This window comes from Cetorhinus maximus, unplaced genomic scaffold, assembly GCF_964194155.1.
Source record: "Cetorhinus maximus unplaced genomic scaffold, sCetMax3.hap1.1 HAP1_SCAFFOLD_1168, whole genome shotgun sequence".
NCBI classification, from domain to species: domain Eukaryota; kingdom Metazoa; phylum Chordata; class Chondrichthyes; order Lamniformes; family Cetorhinidae; genus Cetorhinus; species Cetorhinus maximus.
Genome location: NW_027597110.1, coordinates 2,292 through 14,487, shown reverse-complemented (window position 1 = coordinate 14,487; position 12,196 = coordinate 2,292). Strand labels below are relative to the sequence as shown.

At 55.6% G+C, this 12,196-nt stretch overlaps 1 long non-coding RNA gene across 1 annotated transcript; it reads right to left on the bottom strand.

Moving 5' to 3' along the window:
• Window positions 1-9,705: 9,705 nt before the first annotated feature.
• Window positions 9,706-10,853, bottom strand: LOC144675818 (uncharacterized). The gene is made up of 2 exons (XR_013575171.1): window positions 10,369-10,853; window positions 9,706-10,202 (listed from the first exon to the last, which is right to left on the bottom strand). It is a non-coding gene; the product is annotated as an uncharacterized LOC144675818 (long non-coding RNA).
• Window positions 10,854-12,196: the final 1,343 nt, after the last annotated feature.

Genomic DNA, 12,196 nt, shown 5'->3' with positions numbered 1-12,196 from the left:
CACTCGATTGACCCTGTCTCCCCCACACTCTCAGACAGTGCGTTCCAGATCCTAAACACTCGATTGACCGTCTCCACCACACTCTCAGACAGTGCGTTCCAGACCCTAACCACTCGATTGACCCTGTCTCCACCACACTCTCAGACAGTGCGTTCCAGATCCTAAACACTCAATTGACCCTGTCTCCACCACACTCTCAGACAGTGCTTTCCAGACCCTAACCACTCGATTGACCCTGTCTCCCCCACACTCTCAGACAGTGCGTTCCAGATCCTAAACACTCGATTGACCCTGTCTCCACCACACTCTCAGACAGTGCGTTCCAGACCCTAACCGCTCGATTGACCCTGTCTCCCCCACACTCAGACAGTGCGTTCCAGATCCTAACCACTCGATTGACCCTGTCTCCCCCACACTCTCAGACAGTGCGTTCCAAATTCTAAACACTCGATTGACCCTGTCTCCACCACACTCTCAGACAGTGCGTTCCAGACCCTAACCACTCGATTGACCCTGTCTCCACCACACTCTCAGACAGTGCGTTCCAGATCCTAAACACTCGATTGACCATGTCTCCACCACACTCTCAGACCGTGCGTTCCAGACCCTAACCACTCGATTGACCCTGTCTCCCCCACACTCTCAGACAGTGCGTTCCAGATCCTAAACACTCGATTGACCCTGTCTCCACCACACTCTCAGACAGTGCGTTCCAGACCCTAACCACTCGATTGACCCTATCTCCACCACACTCAGTGTATTCCAGATCCTAACCACCCGATTGTGCCTGTCCCCACCACACTCTCAGACAGTGCATTCCAGATCCTAACCACTTGATTGACCCTGTCTCCACCACACTCTCCGACAGTGCGTTCCAGATCCTAACCACTCGATTGACCCTGTCTCCCCCACAGTCTCAGACAGTGCGTTCCAGATCCTAACCACTCGATTGACCCTGTCTCCACCACACTCTCAGACAGCGCGTTCCAGATCCTAACCACTCGATTGACCCTGTCTCCCCCACACTCTCAGACAGTGCGTTCCAGATCCCAACCACTCGATTGATCCTGTCTACCCCACACTCTCAGACAGTGCGTTCCAGATCCTAAACACTCGATTGACCCTGTCTCCACCACACTCTCAGACAGTGCGTTCCAGACCCTAACCACTCGATTGACCCTGTCTCCCCCACACTCTCAGACAGTGCGTTCCAGATCCTAACCACTCGATTGACCCTGTCTCCCCCACACTCTCAGACAGTGCGTTCCAGATCCTAACCACTCGATTGATCCTGTCTCCACCACACTCTCAGACAGCGCGTTCCAGATCCTAACCACTCGATTGACCCTGTCTCCACCACACTCTCAGATAGCGCGTTCCAGATCCTAACCACTCGATTGACCCTGTCTCCACCACACTCTCAGACAGTGCGTTCCAGATCCTAAACACTCGATTGACCCTGTCTCCACCACACTCTCAGACAGTGCGTTCCAGACCCTAACCACTCGATTGACCCTGTCTCCACCACACTCTCAGACAGTGCGTTCCAGATCCTAAACACTCGATTGACCCTGTCTCCACCACACTCTCAGACAGTGCTTTCCAGACCCTAACCACTCGATTGACCCTATCTCCACCACACTCACAGTGTATTCCAGATCCTAACCGCCCGATTGTCCCTGTCCCTACCACACTCTCAGACAGTGCGTTCCAGATCCTAACCACTCGATTGACCCTGTCTCCCCCACACTCTCAGACAGTGCGTTCCAGACCCTAACCACTCGCTGTGTGAAAAAGTTTCTCCTCATGTCGCCGTTGCTCCTTTCACCAATCACCTTAAATCTATGTCCCCCGGTTCCCGATCCCACCACCAACGGGAACAGTTTCTCCCGATCGACTCTGTCCAGACCCCTCATGATTTTGAACACCTCGATCCAATCTCCTCTCAACCTTCTCTTCTCCAAGGAGAACAGTCTCGGCTTCTCCAATCTCTCCACGTCACTGAACTTCCTCAGCCCTGGAACCATTCTCGTCAATCTTTCCCGCACCCTCTCTCTCTCTCTCTCTGACGCCTTCACAGTTTTGCTGCCCCTCCTCTCTCCGTGCCCTCCCTTCCCCCCTTCCACCCTCGCCTCCCCTCCTGATCCCTCCTCCATTGGTCCTCGGACAGACAGATGGAGAATCGCCCGCTTCTTCCCCTGCCTGAGCCCAGCGGTGGTCACGCACTGTCCACAGCACCACGGAGGGGGGTGGGGTCCAGACTAACCCCCTCCAGCCCAGACTTTCTGCCCAAGGAGCAACACCTCGTCAGCTCTGCTTGCCCCCACCCCACACTAACCCCCAACTCCCCCGACCTCCTCGATATCCGCGGGACCCCCCTCATCTTTACCTCTCTCGTGCGCCGGTCCGATTTCATCACTCACCGCCCCCCCGGGAACACTCGCTCCAAGTAAGCCAAGTTCCTCCTCACATCCCTTCCCCTGAACCTTCAAAGCTGTGATCCCCTCCCCCCACCCCCAGAGCTCTCGGGGGGTTGGTTGGTTGGGGGGGGGACACATTTCCTTCTTGCCCTTGTTCAAACCAGTCAGGATCTTGCAGGCAGAGTAAGGTCAGCGAGAGAAAGGTTTCAGGAATCAAGTCGGGCCTGTTGCAGGGCTAGGAGGGTTTGGCGGGGTGGGGGTGGGTTAGCCTCCGGGCTCTAATGTCTGGTCTTGGCCGTCCTCTTCCTCGGGGGCCGGGAGCAGAGGGTCCGGACTGACCCCTCTTCTCGCTCGGCCAGCACGTTGCGCCCGAGGCCATTCACCAGGGCTGCCATCTGCCGCCCCACGCGGGCCTGAGCTTTGGCTTCCTCCCTCTCCTTCCACAGGGTCCCGTCCACCGGCCGCGAGACCCAGGCTTCCCCGGGAGCAGGGCCGGCCTCCTCCTCCTCCTCCTCCGCCATCGCCTCCTCCCCTCCCTGCTGGGTCGGGATCAGGCCCCTTCCAGCCACCTCGGGCTCCCCGTTCCGCTCGAAGGGGGTGCTGCACAGGCAGCGGCGCCTCCTCCTCCTCCCCCTCCCCCTCCTCCTCCTCCTCCCGCCGCTGCTGCTGCTGACCGGCTCCTCCGGAGTCTCTGGCCCCGTCTCACTCGGACCTGCGAAGAGAATAGGCCAAGTCTCCGTTAGGCCGGGCCTGGCGGAGGGTCAGCGCCGAGGGAGCGCCGCACTGTCGGAGGGTCAGTACTGAGGGAGAGCCGCACTGTCGGAGGGTCAGTACTGAGGGAGTGCCGCACTGTCGGAGGGTCAGTACTGAGGGAGTGCCGCACTGTCGGAGGGTCAGCGCCGAGGGAGTGCTGCACTGTCGGAGGGTCAGCGCCGAGGGAGCGCAGCACTGTCGGAGGGTCAGTACTGAGGGAGTGCTGCACTGTCGGAGGGTCAGTACTGAGGGAGCACCGCACTGTCGGAGGGTCAGTACTGAGGGAGTGCCGCACTGTCGGAGGGTCAGTACTGAGGGAGTGCCGCACTGTCGGAGGGTCAGTACTGAGGGAGCGCCGCACTGTCGGAGGGTCAGTACTGAGGGAGTGCAGCACTGTCGGAGGGTCAGTACTGAGGGAGTGCCGCACTGTCGGAGGGTCAGTACTGAGGGAGTGCAGCACTGTCGGAGGGTCAGTACTGAGGGAGCGCCGCACTGTCGGAGGGTCAGTACTGAGGGAGTGCCGCACTGTCGGAGGGTCGGTACTGAGGGAGCGCTGCACTGTCGGAGGGTCAGTACTGAGGGAGCGCCGCACTGTCGGAGGGTCAGTCCTGAGGGAGAGCCGCACTGTCGGAGGGTCAGTACTGAGGGAGAGCCGCACTGTCGGAGGGTCAGTACTGAGGGAGTGCCGCACTGTCGGAGGGTCAGTACTGAGGGAGCGCCGCACTGTCGGAGGGTCAGTACTGAGGGAGAGCCGCACTGTCGGAGGGTCAGTACTGAGGGAGAGCCGCACTGTCGGAGGGTCAGTACTGAGGGAGTGCTGCACTGTCGGAGGGTCAGTACTGAGGGAGTGCCGTACTGTCGGAGGGTCAGTACTGAGGGAGTGCTGCACTGTCGGAGGGTCAGTACTGAGGGAACGCCGTACTGTCGGAGGGTCAGTACTGAGGGAACGCCGCACTGTTGGAGGGTCAGTACTGAGGGAGAGCCGCGCTGTCGGAGGATCAGTACTGAGGGAGTGCTGCACTGTCGGAGGGTCAGTGCTGAGGGAGCGCTGCACTGTGGGAGGGTCAGTACTGAGGGTGAGCTGCACTGTTGGAGGGTCAGTACTGAGGAAGTGCCGCACTGTCGGAGGGTCAGAACTCAGAACTGAGGGTGTGCCGCACTGTCGGGGGGTCATTGCTGAGGGAGATGTGCACTGTCGGAGGGTCAGTACTGAGGGAGCGCCGCACAGTCGGAGGGTCAGTACTGAGGGAGTGCTGCACTGTCTGAGGGTCAGAACTGAGGGAGTGCCGCACTATCGGAGGGTCAGTACTGAGGGAGTGCTGCACTGTCGGAGGGTCAGTACTGAGGGAGCGCCGCACTGTTGGAGGGTCAGTACTGAGGGAGTGCTGCACTGTCGGAGGGTCAGTACTGAGGGACTGCCGCATTGTCGGAAGGTCAGTACCGAGGGAGTGCCGCACTGTCGGAGGGTCAGTACTGAGGGAGTGTCGCACTGTCGGAGGGTCAGTGCTGAGGGAGAGCTGCACTGTCGGAGGGTCAGTACTGAGGGAGTGCAGCACTGTCGGAGGGTCAGAACTGAGGGAGTGCCGCACTGTCGGAGGGTCAGTACTGAGGGAGTGCTGCACTGTCGGAGGGTCATTGCTGAGGGAGAGGTGCACTGTCGGAGTGTCAGTGCTGAGGGAGAGGTGCACTGTCGGAGTGTCAGTGCTGAGGGAGCGCCGCACAGTCGGAGGGTCAGTACTGAGTGAGCGCCGAGCTGTCGGAGGGTCAGTACTGAGGGAGCGCCGCGCTGTCGGAGGGTCAGTACTGAGGGAGCGCCGCGCTGTCGGAGGGTCAGTACTGAGGGAGAGCTGCACTGTCGGAGGGTCAGTACTGAGGGAGTGCCGCACTGTCGAAGGGTCAGTACTGAGGGAGTGCCGCACTGTCGGAGGGTCATTGCTGAGGGAGAGGTGCACTGTCGGAGTGTCAGTGCTGAGGGAGCGCCGCACAGTCGGAGGGTCAGTACTGAGTGAGCGCCGCACTGTCTGAGGGTCAGTACTGAGGGAGCGCCGCGCTGTCGGAGGGTCAGTACTGAGGGAGCGCTGCGCTGTCGGAGGGTCAGTACTGAGGGAGAGCTGCACTGTCGGAGGGTCAGTACTGAGGGAGTGCTGCACTGTCAGAGGGTCAGTACTGAGGGAGCGCCGCACTGTCGGAGGGTCAGTACTGAGGGAGTGCCGCACTGTCGGAGGGTCAGTACTGAGGGAGTGCCGCACTGTCGGAGGGTCAGTACTGAGGGAGCGCCGCACTGTCAGTTACCCCTCAAAGTTAATTTTCAGTTGGAGATTGAGAGATTTTTCCTGTCGGAAGGTGTGAATGGACATGGGGGCTCAGTCGGGTGTCTGGAATCACGACGCAGTTCAGCTCTGATCTCATTGAAGGGGGGAGAACAGGCGTGAGGGGCTGAATGGCCTCCTCCTGTTCCTGTGTAACAGGCTTGAGGAGGGGGGGCTGAATGGGGGCCTCCTCCTGTTCCTGTGTAACAGGCTCGAGGAGGGGGGGCTGAATGGGGAGAGGTTGGGGAGTGTGAGGAAGAATAGGTAGTGAGCCGTAACGACCTGGAGCCCACTGCTTACGGGAAGGGGGTTGGGAGTGGAGAGTGTGAATGATTTGAAAAGCAGATTGGGCTGGCGCTCGTGGGAAAGTCAGCTTTCAGAGCTGCGGACAGCGAGCGAGGGGGTCAGGCGACAGAGGGGATCGATCGACAGGCAGGCAGCAGGGGCTCCCTCTGCTCTGTCACGGCACAATCCCTTCTACACGCCAGGCAGGCACTGCCCAGCGATTTAACAGGGGTCTGCGCTCACTGTTAAGCCTTCCCAAAGGGTCTGCGGAGCCGCATGCCAATTTAAAAAGACGGTTCAACTCAAAGGTGAGAGGCGGCAATCACTCACTTCTACTCTCTTCATAACCACACGGTAAATTCTCCATCCCTCAGTCGGTTACGCCACTCAAACCCGTGCTGTTCAATAAATAAACGCTTTGAAAGGGTCCAAAATCACGGCGTCGAAATCAAACTGAGCAAGTTCGGGAGACAGAGGATCAGGTGACAGTGTGATGTCACACAATCTCACAAAGGGAGGGGGGGGGATATAGGTCAAGTGCAAAGTCACAGTGCTCCTGGTCACTGTCCGGTGATCCCTGGGTTAGAGAGAGAGAGAGAGAGGGGGGGGAAATCAGCCAGGGTTCCTGCTCCCGATCACTGTCCAGTGATCCCTGGGTTAGAGACAGAGAGGGGAAATCAGCCAGGGTTCCTGCTCCTGATCACTGTCCGGTGATCCCTGGGTTAGAGAGAGAGAGGGGGGGAAATAAGCCAGGGTTCCTGCTCCTGCTAAAAGCAAAAAAACTGCGGATGCTGGAAATCCAAAACAAAAACAAAAATCCTGGAAAAACTCAGCAGGTCTGACAGCATCTGCGGAGAGGAACACAGTTAACGTTTCGAGTCCGAATGACCCTTCAACAGAACTGAGGAAAAATCGAAGAGAGGTGAAATATAAGCTGGTTTAAGGAGGGGTGGGACAGGTAGAGCTGGATAGAGGGCCAGTGATAGGTGGAGATAACCAAAAGATGTCACAGACAAAAGGACAAAGAGGTGTTGAAGCTGGTGATATTATCTAAGTAATGTACTAATAGGTGACATTACGGGTAGAAAGCAGGACAAGCAAGGGACAGATAGCCCTACTGGTGGTGGGGTGGGGGGGAAGGGATCGAAATAAGCTAAAAGGCAAAGATAAAACAATGGATGGAAATACATTTAAAAATGTTCTGATGATGCCACTTTCAAAAACAGTTCCTCTGACATGTCTTCCTTCTTCCTTAACCGAGGTTTTCCACCCACGGTGGTTGACAGGGCCCTCAACCGTGTCCGGCCCATCTCCCGCTCCTCCGCCCTCACACCTTCCTCTCCCTCCCAGAAACATGATTGGGTCCCCCTTGTCCTCACTTATCACCCCACCAGCCTCCGCGTTCAAAGGATCATCCTCCGCCATTTCCGCCAACTCCAGCATGATGCCACCACCAAACACATCTTCCCTTCACCCCCTCTGGCGGCATTCCACAGGGATCGTTCCCTCCGGGACACCCTGGTCCACTCCTCCATCACCCCCTACACCTCAACCCCCACCTATGGCACCTTCCCATGCAACCGCAGAAGGTGCAACACCTGCCCCTTCACTTCCTCTCTCCTCACCGTCCAAGGGCCCAAACACTCCTTTCAAGTGAAGCAGCACTTCACTTGCACTTCCCTCAATTTAGTCTACTGCATTCGCTGCTCCCAATGCGGTTTCCTCTACATTGGAGAGACCAAACGCAGACTGGGTGACCGCTTTGCGGAACACCTTCGGCCTGTCCGCAAGCATCACCCAGACCTCCCTGTCGCTTGCCATTCCAACACTCCACCCTGCTGTCATGCCCACATGTCCGTCCTTGGCCTGCTGCATTGTTCCAGTGGAGCTCAACGCAAACTGGAGGAACAGCACCTCATCTTCCGACTAGGCACTTTACAGCCTTCCGGACTGAATATTGAGTTCAACAACTTTAGATCATGAACTCTCTCCTCAATCCCCACCCCCTTTCCGATCCCCCCTTTTTCCAATATTTTATATAGATTTTCCTTTTCCCACCTATTTCCATAATTTTTAAATGTATTTCCATCCATGGTTTTATTTTTGCCTTTTTCGATTCCTTCACCCCACCCCACCCCACCCCCACTAGGGCTATCTGTACCCTTATTATCACATTCCTTAGATAATATCACCAGCTTCAACACTTCTTTGTCCTTTTGTCTAGGACATCTTTTGGTTATCTCCACCTATCACTGGCCCTCTATTCAGCTCTACTTGTCCCACCCCACCTTAAACCAGCTTATATTTCACCTCTGTTCTATTTTTACTTAGTTCTGTTGAAGAGTCATACGGACTCGAAACGTTAACTGTGTTCCTCTCCGCAGATGCTGTCAGACTTGCTGAGTTTTTCCAGGTGTTTTTGTTTTTGTTTTCCTGCACCTGATCACTGCCCAGTGATCCGTGGGTTAGAGAGAGGGAGGGGGGAAATCAGCCAGGGTTCCTGCTCCTGATCACTGTCCAGTGATCCCTGGGTTAGAGAGAGGGCAGGGAAATCAGCCAGGGTTCCTGCTCCTGATCACTGTCCAGTGATCCCTGGGTTAGAGAGAGAGAGGGGAAATCAGCCAGGGTTCCTGCTCCTGATCACTGTCCAGTGATCCCTGGGTTAGAGAGAGAGAGGGGAAATCAGCCAGGGTTCCTGCTCCTGATCACTGTCCAGTGATCCCTGGGTTAGAGAGAGAGGGGAAATCAGCCAGGGTTCCTGCTCCTGATCACTGTCCAGTGATCCCTGGGTTAGAGACAGAGGGAGGAGAAATCAGCCAGGGTTCCTGCTCCTGATCACTGTCCAGTGATCCCTGGGTTAGAGAGAGAGAGGGGAAATCAGCCAGGGTTCCTGCTCCTGATCACTGTCCAGTGATCCCTGGGTTAGAGAGAGAGAGAGGGGGGGGAAATCAGCCAGGGTTCCTGCTCCTGATCACTGTCCAGTGAACCCTGGGTTAGAGAGAGAGAGGGGAAATCAGCCAGGGTTCCTGCTCCTGATCACTGTCCAGTGATCCCTGGGTTAGACAGCAAGAGGGGAAATCAGCCAGGGTTCCTGCTCCTGATCACTGTCCAGTGAACCCTGGATTAGAGAGAGAGAGGGGAAATCAGCCAGGGTTCCTGCTCCTGATCACTGTCCAGTGACCCCTGGGTTAGAGAGAGAGAGAGAGAGAGAGGAGAAATCAGCCAGGGTTCCTGCTCCTGATCACTGTCCAGTGATCCCTGGGTTAGAGACAGAGGGAGGAGAAATCAGCCAGGGTTCCTGCTCCTGATCACTGTCCAGTGAACCCTGGGTTAGAGAGAGAGAGAGGAAATCAGCCAGGGTTCCTGCTCCTGATCACTGTCCAGTGATCCCTGGGTTAGAGAGAGAGAGAGGAAATCAGCCAGGGTTCCTGCTCCTGATCACTGTCCAGTGATCCCTGGGTTAGAGAGAAAGGGGGGAAATCAGCCAGGGTTCCTGCTCCCGATCACTGTCCAGTGATCCCTGGGTTAGAGAGAGAGAGAGGGGGGGGAAATCAGCCAGGGTTCCTGCTCCTGATCACTGTCCAGTGAACCCTGGGTTAGAGAGAGAGAGGGGAAATCAGCCAGGGTTCCTGCTCCTGATCACTGTCCAGTGATCCCTGGGTTAGAGACAGAGGGAGGAGAAATCAGCCAGGGTTCCTGCTCCTGATCACTGTCCAGTGAACCCTGGGTTAGAGAGAGGGGGGTGGGAAATCAGCCAGGGTTCCTGCTCCTGATCACTGTCCAGTGACCCCTGGGTTAGAGAGAGAGAGGGGGGGGGGGAAATCAGCCAGGGTTCCTGCTCCCGATCACTGTCCAGTGACCACAGAACCCTTCAATTTTGTTGGAATGGAAGGAAGAGTGAGGGCAGATACTGAAAAAGTGACACAAAATATCTGAGCTTATCACAAAATAAAAACAAACTTTAATATTTCCTCTGTGCACAGAAAATTAATCAGTGTTGATGTACGAGCGTGTATCAGAACATCGGAACACATACACAGAGTGGTCTTTGCGCGAATACACACACGAGAAAACGTAGACAGTATCACAGGCCCAGTTACTTCAAAAAGTTCCACATCTCAGCTTAGACATCGGATAACATGACCCAAGATATTTAGGTGCAAACACCTCCTTGTTCATATTTCTCACTGCCTGTATGCTGCCCTGACACTCTCCCTCCCCTCACACCGACTCCCGCACACCCCGTCTCCATGTCACCGACGCTTTCCCCGTTTCTTTCATTCTCTCTCTCTCTCTTTCTTCACTTGTCCGCTCCCTTCGCTCCCTCCCGTTGCCTCTGGGGCTGGCTCTTCTGCAGGATCTTCAGTGTGTCCCGCTTCTCGATCTTACGCAGTTGCTTCTTTTTCAACCGCTTGATCTTCAGAGGGTTTTTGATCTGCAGGAGGGGAGGGACCAGAAAGTCGTTCATGTACAGTAGGTCCACAGACCCGAGGGATAACAATCTTTGCAATTTTATACTTGAGAGAAATTCGATTGAAGTTCTTCTTAGCCTGCTCTACAAGAGCTAACAACAAAACAGACAATCGTCCAATCGAACTCACCACTTGGACGACCTCCGACTTCCTCTCGTTCTCCAGTTTCCGCCTTAAGTTTTCCTCACGCCTCAATCTCTTTTCCTGGGGGCGGTGGTGGGAGAGGGTAGAGAAAACAGGGAGAAAGGAGAAAAGAGTCCATCAAACTGAGCAACAGCGGCCCTAGCGAGGAGTACTGCTCAGAAGTACTTGGCTCTGGGGGCAATCCTACGAGAATCTTTATAATTCTATATACTTAAAAGAAATTTGATTAGAGCTACTTTTAGCCTGTTCTCACGGTAAAACTCTCTCACTGCAGAACGTAAAAAGGCACAATTACATCCGCCCTTGCCCAACTCCGCTCGAAACTTTCCCCTTCATCCTGACAAAACGATATTGTTGTAAATTTTAAAAATAAACACAATTAGTACTCCATTTAACATCTAACCAAGCCAAGCATTCCAAGGATCTGGACACCAGCAATGATCAGGCAGAATTTTCATCTGGCGTCACATAAGGGAACCTTACAATTAAAACTGTGATCAGGTAAGATTTAGCATCTTAAAGGAGGAGGGAGAGAGAGAGAGAGAAGCAGAGGTTGAGGGAGGGAATTCCACAGCTCAGGACGCCAGGCAGCTGAAGACATGTCCAGCAATAGTGGAGCGATGGGAATTGGGGGGATGGTCAAGAGGCCAGAATTGGAGGAACGGAGAGAACTCGGAGGGTTGCGGGAGGTTACAGAGATAGGGAGGGTTGTAGGGGCTGGAGGAGGTTACAGAGATAAGGAGGGTTGTAGGGGCTGGAGGAGGTTACAGAGATGGGGGGGTGGTAGGGGCTGGAGGAGGTTACAGAGATAGGGGGGGTGGTAGGGGTTGGAGGAGGTTACAGAGATAGGGAGGGTTGTAGGGATTGGAGGAGGTTACAGAGATAGGGAGGGTTGCAGGGGCTGAAGGAGGTTAGAGAGATAGGGGGGGTGGTAGGGGCTGGAGAAGGTTACAGAGAGAGGGAGGGTTGTAGGGGCTGGAGGAGGTTACAGAGAGAGGAAGGGTTGTAGGGGCTGGAGGAGGTTACAGAGATAGGGAGTGGATGAGGATCATGAGGGACTTGAACATGAGGACATGATTTCTACGATCCGGAAGATGCTGCCTGAAAGGCCGGTGGAAACGGATTCAATCAGGACACTCGAAATGGGGAACTGGGATTAACATTTGAAGGAGAAAAATATGCGGGGACGTGGGGAGAAACGAATTGGGGTGGAGGTGGAGAAAGGAGTGGGGGGGACTAATTTCTTTATTTGTTCACATGGGCATCGCTGGCTGGGCCCTGCATTTAGTACCCATCCCTAATTGCCCTTGTTCAGAGGGGCATTCAAGAGTCAACCACGTTGCTGTGGGTCTGGAGTCACGTGTAGGCCCAGGCCAGGTAAGGACAGCAGATTTCCCTCCCCTAAAGGGATTGGGGGGGGGTGGGGGAATGAGTGAACCAGATGGGTTTTTACAACAATGGACAATGGTTTCGTGGTCGCCATCAGACGTATAATTCCAAAGAGCCAGGATGGGTGTGATGGGTCGAATGGCCTCCCCCTTTCTCCACCACTGTCAACGGACGGTGCTCCTGCCAGCTGCATTGCTTTAACTCCAGCGGTCTCCCTCCCTCCCTCCCTACCCCACCCCCCCGTTGAGATTGGGAAGTCTCGGAGTCCAGCGAGAGCTCACCGCGTGCTTCCTTAACCAGCGAAGAGGAACTCGAGGTGCAGAGACCCCTCCACCACCCCCCGGACCTGCTAGCTCGCTCTAACCCTACCGCACTCTCAGAACAAAGAAAAGTACAGCACAGGAACAGGCCCTTCGGCCCCTCC